Source organism: Quercus lobata, chromosome 1, assembly GCF_001633185.2.
Source record: "Quercus lobata isolate SW786 chromosome 1, ValleyOak3.0 Primary Assembly, whole genome shotgun sequence".
Taxonomy (NCBI): Eukaryota; Viridiplantae; Streptophyta; class Magnoliopsida; order Fagales; family Fagaceae; genus Quercus; species Quercus lobata.
This window is the reverse complement of record NC_044904.1, coordinates 27277325-27289681: the sequence shown is the minus strand read 5'-3', so window position 1 is coordinate 27289681 and position 12357 is coordinate 27277325.

The window sequence follows — 12357 nt, the reverse complement described above, 5'->3', positions numbered from 1 at the left end:
CTAAATCATATTTAAGCCCCTAATTAAAAAAAAAAAAAAAAAAAACCTGTAGGGGTTTCAACGTATTGATGGTGGTGGGATGCCAATACGAGGGAGGCAACGGCCCCTCAAATTTCTCTTTCTCTCTCTTTCAAATGTTTTGTCAGTTTTAGGTCTTTTATTTTGGTAATATGTAGTGAAATAATGCATTTTATTTAACAATCCAGAATTTATTTGTGTCTCTTTATCTCTCTCTAAGGCCTTATCTGGTTAGTTATTACTATTAGTCCTTAATTATTATTTTATTGCTTTTTAATAATATTAAAATGGCGGGTATGCTAAAAGACATTAAGAAGAGAGAAAGGTGTGGTGTAAGCTTAGGCAATTAATAAGAGACTAATGAGATAACAGTAAAATAAGTCAATGTAAACTTTTGGATAACAGTAAAAAAAAAAAAAAAAAAACTTAATGAAAGAGGTAGAAAAAGGCCAAATGCAAAATTAGAGTGCCACTTGGCAAGACCTCATGCACTCCTACATGAGGTCTCTGCTTATATATATATATATATATATATATTGATCGGAGCAATGTTGAAAGTTGAGGGGGACATGTTTGCCATCACCTTTGAAGAGCCAAGTGATCCTTTTACATTCATCATGCCTACTGATGGGCACCTTAGCATTTGGACTTGGCGGTTTTTCTAAAGTCTTAGGGAAAAATGTCCTATAACGCAAGTTTTGATGTACTTTTCAACATTTCTAATAAGATGAATTCTGATTTGGCTTAATTTGATGCGTCCCATAATATTGAAATTTTGCACTTAAATGATTCCAATGAATTTGAAAACGAAATAATAAACAATTGGAAAAGAAGATTGAACTTATGGAACCAATTCTTGAAACTCTTAATTTGGACAATGATGAGAATCCACGCTTAATTAAAATTGGCTTTACTTTAGATGAACAAGAAAAGAAGGATCTCAAAGAACTTCTCACTAAATTCCAAGAAGTATTTGCATGGTCTTACGAAGATATGTCAGACATTGATCCAGAGATAGCACAACACCATATTGATACTCACTCTCACATAGTGCAAGCAGAAATTAAGGCACATGAGAACTGAATGGCTTCTTAAGATCAAAGAAGAGGTGACCAAATAGTTGAAGGTAGGGTTCATCAAACCTGTCCAATAAGCCAAGTGGATAGCTAATGTTATGCTTGTACCCAAGAAGGATGGAAAGGTAAGAATGGGTGTGGACTTTAGAGACTTGAACAAGGCTTGTCCCAAGGATGATTTCCCTTTACCCCACATAGATATCTTGGTAGAGAACATTGCCAGTAGTGGATTGATGTCTGTTGAGGGCCAAAATTTCAAAAGAAAGCCCATTCCATGAAAAGTAAGGAACGACCATGGGCCTTAACAAAAGAAGGTCCAATTCATGAAGTTAAGAAGGACCATGAAGGCCCAAAGTCCCAAGAAGGAAAAATAAAGAAATAATAAAGAAAAAAAGAAGAGGATCTCGGTCAGAGGACATGCAGTAAGGATCTTGGGCAAGACTAGAGGACATGCAGCAAGGATCTCGGCCAGGCCAAAGGATATGCAGCAAGAAGAATCAACATCAAGGCCCTATGTATGTTCAGATTTCCAGCAAAAAGGCCATTAAAAATCCAGCAAAATCTAGTGAAAGAACTGGGCTGGGATACCCAGAGGCTGCTAGAGGCTCGGAATCCTCGGGATGTGCAGCAAAGCTAAAGTGGAATTGAGATAGCTCAAAAAGGGTACCATGAAATACAAGAAACGAAGAACATACATGTCCTTCTCAAGCATCCAATGGTGCAGCAAAGAACCAGAAAACTTGGAGAGTGACAATTCATGAACAAAAGGCCGGTACCTCGGGGAACTCAAAATGAAGAACTATAAGGGGAAGTGGCTGGGAAAACCTTCAACCCAATAGAAATGGTTTCCGCTCACTTGGGAAAAATGACAGCAAGGAAAGACAACCAAAAGCTGAGTCTAAAAAGTAAGAAACCTTGAAAGAAGAGAGATTGAAGGTTAGCTGCCCAAGGACGCCCCGGAATGGAAAGTCAGCAAGTGACTTTTAGAGAAACAGCACTAAAAGATGAAAACTGATAGGCCATAAACTGAATGACCCCTTGTGATAGAAATTAATTAATTAATTAGCCAAGTTATTAATTAATCAATTTATCATGCAAACACGTGGTAGTACAAACAAATCACCAATAAACTAAATATGCAGTAGAAAATAAATAACACGGTGATTTGTTTACGAATGGGGAAAACCTAATGGCAAAAACTCCACCGGGTGATTTTCAGGTTACCACTCCCGAAACTCCACTATTATCACAACAAGCGGTTACAAGTAAAGGAATCCAAGTACCTTACCAACCTACAGTTGAACCCTTACCCCAATACCCAATTGGACTTGTTCTGTAGTGACAGTTCCCTTTTCAAATGCACGACTCCCAGTATGTGACTAACCAATTGCGTGGATCCTAGTACGTGACTTCAATCACCAATTAAGAAGGTTTTTGGTTGCAAAATTCTTCAGTTCATCCACACGATGAAGATCAAGAAGATGCTTGGTCACAAAACCCTACGGTGCACATACACAGCAACTTCTTCAAGAGAAAGAGATGAACTAGGGCAATAACTTCATCTCCGGTCACAATTTGCTTGAGCAGAGTTTGCTCAAAGCTTATGCAACTTATGAACATTTTGACGGTCCTTAAACTGATCCTTTTATATGTCTAGGTTTAGGAGAAAAGAAGGCCCAAAGACACATTCACGGATCCCAAAAAAATTAGATTGAAATTCTGAAAATCTTAAACCTCGACAGATAGCAGGTGTCGAGTAGCTGTCGATCAGGTATCGAGCACATCGAATGAAGAACAGCTTCCTTAAACTCGATAGATGTAGCTGACGAACCAACTGTTGAGCTTTAATAATTTTGCACTCTGAACTTGTTTTCTTGAACAGACTTGAAAGTTTTAATACTTGATCTTGAAATAAGATTTCTTGAAGTATTTAAAACATCCTAAATCTATCCAAATACAAGTAAAGTGCATTTTGTCAAAGGATAAGTCAATTACATAAAATGATGACATATGTTCTTAACAAGTGAAACACATATGTCCTAACAATCTCCCCCTTTGGCAATCTGTGACAAAATCACAACAAACAAATGAACATATGAGAGAAGTCATAAATCACTCAACTCATATTCACTTGTTGAATACAATAAAATCTATCCTAATACAAACTCTTGAAAATTTTTGCAAGAAGAGAGTTTATGGCAAGTAGACTTTGATAACCTGTATTTCTGAAACACTTTTAAACAAAACTCATCAAGGCATCTTTGTGTGAAACGGAAATAATAGATTGCATACAAGTATAAGAAACATGTGTATAAAGAGAGAAAAGAAACAACACATGAAGGGGTTAGGTGAAAGAAAAACATACATCAATATAAATAAAGAGATAAGTACAATGTATGTCTAGAAATGGTCACAAGACCTCATGTACAAGAGTAATGTATCTAAAAAGAAAGAAAAGAAAAGATACATACTATCCTCACTACATCCCTAAAAAATGTATCAACACTCCCCCTAACAAAATGATCCTATACTAACTCTCCCCTTAAGATAGACTATTCTCATACCAAAACTACTCCCTCTTTTTGTCACGAATGACAAAGGATAAGAGTGTCAAGTAGACATCTCATCGGCAGAGTTAACATCTCCATCATCATCATCATCATCACCATCATCATCATCCTCATCCTCAGAAGCAGAAGTCACGGGAGAAGGTGGTGAAGGAGTAGCCTCAGGAGTAAAGCCACCCATAGACACCAGTCGCCATGCAATACGACCGACACGAACGTTCACCTGATACAACTCCATAGAGAGTGTATCGAGGCGAGCATCCATGCGCTGCAGCTGCGCCATGATATCTCTTAGAGACACATCACCCGAAGAAGAAGGAGGAGCCGATGTGGATGGAGCCGAATAGGATGGAGTGGAATGGGACGAAGGAGCTGCTGAATTCGACTGCCGTGACCGAAGCTGGGCCTCGCTACGTTTAACGGTAGCGTAATCTATGGCACACATGACGGTAAAATGGTCGGATGAGGGAAAAGGAACAGAAAAATGGTGTAGAATCCTTGTGATAGCGGAAGGAAAGATGAGCTTATCACGGGTCGTCGAATCTAGATGAACATCTATAATAGACAGAATGAAATGAGAAGGGAAGTCTATGGTAAGATGCTCAAAAAGAGACAACAAAAACCAAGCATGAGGTTCTGTGATGGAGTTATAGTGAGAGAGGGGATGCAAAACAAAAGTCATCACTATGTTCATGAATCTAGGACCTTTAACAAAAGGTCGACATGGTGTAAAAAGACGCTCACTCCAAGAAGTAGGGCGCTCACAGAAAGCAGACATGAGCTCATCCCTAGACATAGTTCTCAGACGCTCACAATCAGGATAGTCAGGAAACTCTATCCTAGGAACCCAAAGCACATCTGCAACTAACTGCGGTGTGATAGGAATGTGCGTACCCTGAACGCGAGTGAAAAAAAGAGGTACTGACCGATCAATCCTGTGCATGTTGGAGTAGAACTCCTAGATAAGCATGAGAGGACAGGTGACCAGGGCGTCACACATTGACTCCCATCCCCTACTGTGAATGATAGAGGGAAGGTCGGTGTCTGCAAAATCTATCAAGATGACTTGGCATTTCGAATAAATGCCTCATCTAGAAAAGTTCTTCAAAAATGCCTTAAAGGCATCATCATCACGGAACTGGATATGAGATAAAGTAGGATTAGACGAAGAAGAAGCACCGGAATGAAGAGGGTTCCGGGCTGGAGTGGATTTACGCTTAGGTACCATAGACACGACAAACGTAAACAGCAGAGAGGGAGAGAAAGAAAGACAATCAGAAAAGTCCTAAACATTTTCAAATATATCAAATATATTGAAAAGAAGTACGTATGCATGGGAAATACATGAACATGTGACATGCAAAAGAAATTGCGTCATGGGCTTAACTCAATCCAAACCTATCAGCACACAAATATATAGCACACATCTAAATGCATGGCAAGACTATTATAATGCTAATGTGATGCAATGTATGAGGTTTTAAACACATTTAAGTGAAAACCCAATCCAAAATTTCAATGAAATCTCATCAATTTTGAAAAACCCCAAACATTTCCAAAAACCCATACCTAGGTTTTAAAACATGAAATGCATGAATGAGAAAGGATTAGAAGTTTGCCAAGTGAAGAAAAACTTGAAAAACCTTGGAAAATCCTTGAGAACCAAGATAGGAGTAAGATTGGAGTGTTTTTGGGAGAGAAACAGAGAAGTATCGAGAGAGAGATTGATGGAAATGAGATCTAGATCGCGTAGGGGCTTTATATAGGAAAGTCGGTAAATCTCGACAGATGTAGGTATTGACAGGTATTGAGGGATCTGTCGAGGAGGTGTCGAGAAAATACTCTTCGACAGTTGAGGTGTCGAGAAGGTATCGAGGATCGTCACACCAGAATTTAGAACAGAAGCTCGATCGATCCACCAGGTATCGAGAAGTTATCGAGCATACAAACCCAATCTCGATAGATCCACCAGGTATCGAGGTGCAGGCGAGATTGCGATAAGAAAAAGCTTAAGGAAGCTCGACAGATAGCTAGCTATCGAGGAGGTATCGAGGAGGTGTTTTTTTTTTTTTTTTTTTTTTTTTTTTAAGTTTTTCAAGATGTGAAAAACACAAACATGAATGCAATCCAACATGCAACTCAACCAACGATCCAATCAACATATTAAGCTCTTAAAATCATCTCTCAAATGAAAATTTAAGCACATGGATCTTCACAAACACATACACACACACTAAACAAGTCTAACCAATTTTATATTTAAAAAAACAAGTCTAGACAGTTTAGTGAGCATACATTAATACATATAAAACCTTGTGATGGCCAAATCACATTGTAACTGCACATGTATCAAGAATAGCAAAGAATATTGCGTTTTGTGTGTGAAAAATATCGCAAGATTGCATAAGTGTATGCATGTTATGATGATTTGAGATATGAGAAAATCACTTTAACTCACACACAATCATAACTGCTTGATGGGGACTATCACCGTTGAGGTACATCCTATAACTCCCACATCTCCTAGAATACATGCTTGCAATCATTTTTAAAGCATTTTTGATTTTTTTCTTTTGAATTTTCTTTGCATATTTTTCTTTTAAGCATATCATGCATGGGCTTATTAGAGAGAGAAAAGAAATACCCAATGATATTTGACATTCAAATTTTGCTATGCCTAAGCATATATATGTCATTGACACTGCACTTTTGCTATGCCAAAGCATACAGGTGTCTTATTATGATTGACGGGCAACAGTGGTGAGATGGTTATTTATGCCTTTCTCTTAGAATTTTTTAGTCATTCTCGTCAAAAAGAGTAATATGAGTGTTAAGTTTAAAAGACAACTTAATCGTACTCATCACAAACACGAGCCACAAAGCTCACTTGCTTAGTTGTGCATAGAGATTCTCATCTAAACTACAAAAGATACAAAGTTTAGAAGACTTTATTTCAATGGCCATCTAAGGTACACAAGTACCAATATACACAAAACATACACTGTTTTTGTATTTTTTTTTTTTTCTGATTTTTCAATTTTTATTTTTATTTTTATAATGAAAAAAAAAACAAAGCAAAAACTTGAAAAATAACCAAATAAAAACATGTTAAACAAACAAAGCATAAAAACTAGACTGACTCAAAACATGAAATCAAAACACATAAGTAATGCACACACAAAAACAAGAAGAGAGAGAGAAAAGTGACAGAATCACTTGAAGCCATTTTCCTTCCACACCTTGGAAAAACCTTTCCGTCTAGCAAACCCTTGAATCGGCGGTGAAGGGGAAGAATTAAAACCGTTCAAGTTCGAAAGGAACATGAGGGCTTTGAGAAGATCACCAAGGGGAGTAAGAGAGGATTGAAGTTGATTCTGGTTCCCAGGTGCTATCAAGTCGTTGCTCTATTAAGTGGCAAGCCACTTGTAGCAATTTGGTCGAGTGTGACTGGCAGCTCCACAATGATGATAGAGATGCTGCTTCTTTTGTTTAGGCTTTTGAGAGTTAGCCTTCTTAACCCTAGGGTTTTTAACATCTTTCTTCTCAAGTTTAGGGGGTTCTCCTAAGATAGATTTACCCTTATCTAAGTTCTTACTAGCTAATTCAGTTTTAATCTCATTGTTCTCAGTTTTAACATTATTAGCAGGAGGAACAAAAATAGTAGTACTAGAAGAAGCAGTGTTAGAGGAAGAAAGACCATACCCTAAGCCTGTTCGATCTGAAGCAGATTTCTGAATGCTTAGCATCTCATCTAGCTTTGTGCTTGAAGTCCTCTCCAATTGAGCTCTGACTTGAAACAGCTCCGCTTCAAGCTTCTTGGTCTTCTCAGCCAAGAAATTGTTCTTGAATCTCAGTGCTCCAATCGTCTGATTGGCCTCATCAAATTTTGTGGAAAGCTTCTCACGGTCAAGTTCCACATCACTGAGCTTCTTGGTGGTTAGCCTATATAATTTCTCATGCTTCTCAGAAAGCTTATACAGCTTCTCATAGGCTGTATGGATGTCATCTTAATCCATCTTCTCAAACTTAGATTCCACCAGTTCCTCTTTTTCAACCACATCTTCAACAATCCCATCAGTAGGATTGACCGTGATCGTGAAGGCATTTAAGATTCTGTCATCCTCATTGTCGGAATCATCCTCAGGCTCAGTGTCGCTCAAGGTAATAGCAAATGCCTTGCTCTTCCCAATGCTCTTGAGGTATGTAGGACACTCATGCTTCATGTGACCGAACCCTTGACACCCAAAGCACTTAGGTCTAGAGGGAACAGTGTACTAACCACCTTCCTTAACATCCTTCTTCCCTTTGTCTTGGCCTTTAAACTGAGAAGAAATGGATTGCCTGCGGTCCTTGTCGAAACCCTTTCCATTGGCATTCTTCATGAACTTCTTGAACTACCTAGTGATGTAGGACTTCATCTTGGAATCTTCATCATCAGAAGATTCATCTGTTTGACTGCTCTTGGCCTTCAGTGCCATACTCTTGCTTTTACCCGACTTGCCTATTCTTGTCAACCTTAGCTCGTAGGTCTGCAAGTTTCCAACCAGCTCAATCAGAGGAATCTTGTCAATATCCTTTGATTCCTCTATTGCCGTAATCTTGGCATGAAATCTCTCGGGCAGAGATCTAAGCACTTTCCTCATAATCTTGGGTTCAAGAATGGTTTCCCTAAGATTAAAGGCTGAGTTCACTATGTCCTTTAGCTTGTCATAGAACTCATCGAAAGACTCATCCTCCTCCATCTTTATCTCTTCAAAGCTTGTAGTGAGCCTCTGAAGCTTTGAGTCCTTGACAGCCTTTGTACCCTCATAGGTTGTCTGGAGAATGATCCAAGCCTCCTTGGCAGTTTCAGTGGAGGATATTTTCTTGAACTCCTCATTGGTGACAGCACTGAACAATTCATTCAAAGTTCTGCTGTTGAAGTTTGCGGCCTTAATCTTGGCATCATCCCAGTCGGCTGGCGCTTCTGTAGGCTTAGTCCAGCCTATCTCTACAGCTTGTCACACTTTTTCATCTAAAGACTGCAAGAAAGTTCTCATGCGTACTTTCCAGTATGCATAGTTAGTGCCATCAAATAAAGGAGGTATGATTAATGACTGTCCTCTATCCATGACAAATAGGGATCAATGGATCAACACAGCAAAGATTAAACCCTAATCAGAGTGTGTCTGCTCTGATACCACTTGATAGGCTACAAACTGAATGACCCCTTATGATAGAAATTAATTAATTAATTATCCAAATTATTAATTAATCAATTTATCATGCAAATGCGTGGTAGCACAAACAAATCACCAATAAACTAAATATGCAGCGAAAAATAAATAATACGGTGATTTTTTTACGAATGGGGAAAACCTGACGGCAAAAACCCCACCGGGTGATTTTCAGGTCACCACTCCCAAAACTCCACTATTATCACAACAAGCGGTTACAAGTAAAGGAATCCAAGTACCTTACCAACCTACAGTTGAACCCTTACCCCAATACCCAATTGGACTTGTTTTGTAGTGACAGTTCCCTTTTTAGATACACGACTCTCAGTACGTGACTAACCAATTGCGCGGATCTCAGGACGCGACTTCAATCACCAACTAAAAAAGTTGTTGGTTGCAAAGTTCTTTAGTTCATCCACACGATGAAGATTAAGAAGAAACTTGGTCATAAAACCCTACGGTACACATACACAGCAACTTCTTCAAGAGAAAGAGATGAACTAGGGCAAGAATTTCGACTCCGGTCACAATTTTCTTGAGTAGAGTTTGCTCAAAACTTGTGCAACTTGTGAACACTTTGACGGCCCTTAAACTGATCCTTTTATATGTCTAGGTTTAGGAGAAAAGAAGGCCCAAAGACACATTCACGGATCCCAAGAAAATCATATTAAAATTCTGAAAATCTTAAACCTCGACAGATAACAGGTGTCGAGCAGCTGTCGATCAGATGTCGAGCACACTGAATGAAGAACAGCTTCCTTAAGCTCGATAGATGCAGCTGTCGAGCTTTAATGATTTTGCACTCTGAACTTGTTTTCTTGAACAGACTTGAAAGTTTCAATACTTGATTTTGAAACAATGTTTCTTGAAGTATTTAAAACATCCTAAATCTACCCAAATACAAGTAAATTGTGTTTTGTCAAAGGATAAGCCAATTATATAAAATCATGACATATGTTCTTAACAAGCGAAACACATATGTCCTAACGATAACTATGAGAAACAGAGAAAGAACCAGCCATTAAAGTGACTAACATAATAGGGGCTCTGGTACTCAGGGAGCCAAGGGGGGAGAATCAATGGTATCTGAACCCTAGAATGACACTATAAAAGAGGGGAAGCAGCCAATGTTAAGGGGCATGTGAACGGTGCAAAACTGCAAGTGTACAATATCGTAGTTTTATAGTAAAGTGATGAGAAGAGTATCGTCCTCAGGGATTGGTAACTTACTTTTGACAAATACCAAAATTATTCTAATCTTGATTTTATCTAGAAAAGTCACTAAGGTTTTAGTAATTGGAATTCAAAATAAAATCAATTTAAATAAAAGATACGCAGAGGAAAAGAAAGATGTTGTTTGAAAATCAACTTAATGAGAGAGAAACTTCTAGGAAATCGATTTCACCTAATCCCTCACTATGCTTTACTCATCTAGCTAATTGAATTTAATTCTCTCTGTTTGTTAGCAATCTCCAAACTCTTCCAAAAGCCTCTTTCAACAGTCAATTGGAAGCATTCTTGTTCATCAATTTACACAAGAGTATGCAATTTAATAAAGTAAGAAAGTATTAAGACCAACGATTTTAATACTACATAGGTTCATACAAGTCTTTCGATCTTTATATTTACCTATGCTGAAATATTTAAGATCTATCCTATAATTCCCTCTTTCGACAGCAAATCACAAGATTAAAATCATCTAATTAATGACCAGTTAATTAGAAGCAATAAGCTTAGAATAAATCAGACAAACATGAAAAGAAATTGTTCAAATTAACATAGAAAAGCAAGCATAATTCGGAACTAGATTACATCGTTTTCCTAGAATAAAGAAAATTTAGTTCATGCTAAAAATTAAATCCAACACAAACGAGTTCACCATAATTTTTTTTGAGAAGATTGGAAAGAAAATAAATGCTGAAAAATTCTTTGTTCCAGCCCTCTCTTTCTTTCTGCTTCAGCACCTTTCTTCCTTTTTCTGCTTCAGCGGCTGCCTTTCTTTTTTCTCTGTTTCGGCTGCCCTTTTTTTTCTTCAGCGTTCCTTTTTCCTTTTTCTTTTAGCCCTACATTTTTAAAGTCCAGCCCTTTACTTGTTGCAGCCTAACACAGCCCAAAAAGCCCAAACGTTTTTCAGCTTTTCAGCCCAAATGTTTTTGCTTCAGTTCAGCCACTCTTTCTTCTTGTTTTTTTCTGCTTTATTCTTTTCTGGTTCAGCCCAAAAATGTTACATTCAGCCCAAAAATGTTACATTCAGCCCAAAACGTTTTTTTTTTCTTTTCTTTAGGTTGCCCTTTAATTTTCAGCCCAAATGTTCAGCTCAAAACCTTTTTCAGCTGCTTCATGTCTCTTTATTTGAGTAAATCTTCATTTTCTTCAAATCTGAAATAAAATTTAAATAACAATAATGAAGTCTAAAATCAACAAAAAATAAATAAAATTAGACTAAAGTTTAAAGTTGAGAAGTAATAAATTACACTTAATTATACAAGTCATCAGCATGATTTAGTAGGAGGAAATCATAACAGAATCATTGAGAAAACACGGTCTAAAACTCAAAGAAAGTAGAAAACAGCGCCCGGTATCCCAGAACAGCCACTATAGAATGTACTTGGATTCAAAGGGATTCAAACTTTGCAAGTCTTAGAGGCTTAGATAGCCATCTAAGTCTGTAATTTTTGAGCTTATTTAGGCCTTGTAACACATCTTAGTGGGCACATTGTAATTCACAATTAAGAAAAAGAATGAAATATCTCATATTGATTTGAGGATCTCTAACAATTATTTCGCGTATTTCTTTATTACATTGTCTTCCTTTACTGTTTCTTGCTACTCAATACATATATTCTTGCTTGTTAGTTTTCCTTTTACTCAGCCAAAAGCTGAGTCTTTTTACTGAGGTCCTCACTTCAACTTGGGCCTTGGACACACTTAGCCTCTAAAGAAATATATGCCAAAACATGCACACATCAGATATCACTCTCTCCCACAAAAATCCTTCTCACCTAACTATCTTGGAAGGCAATGCCCAAGCAAAGCCACTTGGACTTGAGTTCCAAATCCCACAAGTCTTGTGTAAAAGCACTAAGTCTGTGAGAATTGGGGCTAGGATCCTCGTGATTGAATCATTCTCATGAAATTCATTTACATATATGTATATGTATTAAAATGTATATCCTAATCTAAGAAACTAACAATTATTTGAAGATATGTGTATTGTACAGTGTGTTCTTATGTAAGACCTATAGAGGTAAGGGAAAGAGCAAAACTTCATTGCATAATAAGCATGGAGAAAGATTGTGTAGTTTAGAGAATTAGCATTCTAGGTTTTTACAGGCCTAGTACCCCTGGGAATTATGATAGTACATCTGAGGTACCAAGTGAAGGAACTTTTTTAAATGTTTACACAATAAAAGTTAGGAAGAATTGCATTTTGCCTTGAAGAGCTTTATGTGACTTATGCATAACTTGGTTCGTAATCAG